The sequence below is a fragment of the Ctenocephalides felis genome, unplaced genomic scaffold, assembly GCF_003426905.1.
Source record: "Ctenocephalides felis isolate EL2017-DRISC unplaced genomic scaffold, ASM342690v1 CF-g0.4_SCAFFOLD_03457, whole genome shotgun sequence".
Taxonomy (NCBI): Eukaryota; Metazoa; Arthropoda; class Insecta; order Siphonaptera; family Pulicidae; genus Ctenocephalides; species Ctenocephalides felis.
The window spans coordinates 26,620-28,743 of NW_020539611.1; the positions used below are offsets into that span (position 1 = coordinate 26,620).

The window sequence follows — 2,124 nt, forward strand, 5'->3', positions numbered from 1 at the left end:
CAAAATATTCTAAGCGTTTTTAACACTAGTAAGCATGAAAGCGAAAGTATGGAGTAAAACTGAAACAATAAAAAAAAACAAAAGGGGTATGCAACTTATGGAGCACGAATATTTCATTAATTATATATATAATATATATATATTAAATGAATGAAAATAAATTATAATAATAAATAAATATAGAATATTTATAATGAAAACGAAAATGAAAGCGCATTCGAGTTGTTTATGGTTTGCCATATTGGTAGTTTAGCGTTCTAATGGTGGTTATAATCTTGTAATTAAATGCAAGTTCAGGTACGTTGATTTCTACTCATTTATGTAGTTTGTACATTTTGGAAAATGAGGTTGTTGTGCAAAGTATTTTTTTTAAATGAATGTCATTTAGTGATTCCTACTGGTTTTTTTTATGAGCTGTGTCAAGTATAATTTTCGTGTGTTATGGACAATAATTCTGATGTAGAAAAGTACTGCGATATAATTAAGTAACATGGAAAAGCAGTTTGTTGAAAAGTATACATAACTTGAAACGTCCGACTCATACGGAATTATTAAGCTGCCTCTCATAAATGTCTAACATTATCTTTTACAGGACCAGTATAAGTAATAGATGATGCACGACGGAATTTAATAAATCATATTCCGAAATATAAGGACATGTTAAGTGCGCAGTGTTTTGTGGAATATTAATGAAATGGAATATGTTCGTTTTCAAGACATATGTGGTTTATATTTAACTATTTATAGTATAAATCATTTATCATGAAGAAACCACGGTAAGTTGAAAGTGATATTATAATCGAAAGTATAATTTTTATCGGCCTTAATGCCAATATATCGGAATAATTAAATGATAGAAATATGATCAATATTGTAAAATTCATTCAACAAAATTTTAATGCAAAACTTATTCAATATATAATTCAATCAGTATAAGTTCAATTTAGAAACGCCCCAGGTGATTATTTTTTATACATACATATCCATTATTTTATTACAATACCTGATTTAGTAAAAGCTGACATTACTATAATTTATGTACATACATTTTTATAAGTTTTTGTTAGTATTTTTACAAAAGAGCACTATATATTTCAATTAATATTAATATATTAGCTTAGTCAATTTTAATTTTACCATAAATTAATATGTGTATACATACACCTTATTTTTTTGACAACTGCTTGTGACATTTAAATACCATTCCATTTGTTTTCTTTTGAGAGCTGAGAGCAAATTGGGTTAATTTTAAGTTGTTTTGAAGTGCATTTTCATTAAATTTAATTAAGCTTGGATGTATGTACATTTATTGTCTTTAATGATCACTTTTCAGAGTTTTGTCATTGTATGAAAAATGGGAATGGAAAGCTTCTATTGAAAACTGATTGAATTAAAAGTATTGTTTAGTGCAGTATATAGAATAACTGGATTTGATCTTATTGTAGTAATATGTGGTAAGTTTTTGACATATCATTTTTTATGTTGCCTAAAAATAATCATTTCTGGGATAAATAGGTAATTTTTTTTTTAGTGCGGAAAGGGATCGCATTCGCGAGAGAGAAAGACAAGCCAGAGCTCATATGTCACTACAAGCCGAACGTGATCTGAACCAGAACACCAATTATTTGATGCTCCAGTTAAAGTAAGATATGTTTAATTATTGATATATATTTGAGCTTATATACCCAAATGCATCATTTTATTTCGGTGATTAAAAACATTTTTATATATTTATATTTTTTTCTGATGAATATAATAGCTTGTTTGAGTTACAGTTATACATATAATACTCACTTTATTATTTAATTTATCATTGGTAGATGGGATGATTTTTATAGTAGCATATGATTGATTTATGCTTTTTGTTCGCTAGATATTAATAAATCATGAATATATGTATATTTTATATATATATATATATATATATATATATATATATATATATATAATAGTTCTGATTTGTTTATTTTTGAGTTAATCAATGCAATAACCAGTCATTTATTATAATAATCAAAATATTTTAATTAACATGAAACAGGTTAAAATTTCATGATTGTATTTATCCACAAATTTAAATTGCGATTGAGATGAGATTTTGATAAACATTTGTTTTGAAATACAAGA

General features: G+C 25.5%; 1 long non-coding RNA gene across 1 annotated transcript; it reads left to right on the forward strand.

Annotated features, from left to right (window-relative positions):
• Window positions 1-434: 434 nt before the first annotated feature.
• On the forward strand, window positions 435-1,602 carry LOC113382478. The gene is made up of 4 exons (XR_003367665.1): window positions 435-513; window positions 593-776; window positions 1,334-1,454; window positions 1,532-1,602. It is a non-coding gene; the product is annotated as an uncharacterized LOC113382478 (long non-coding RNA).
• Window positions 1,603-2,124: the final 522 nt, after the last annotated feature.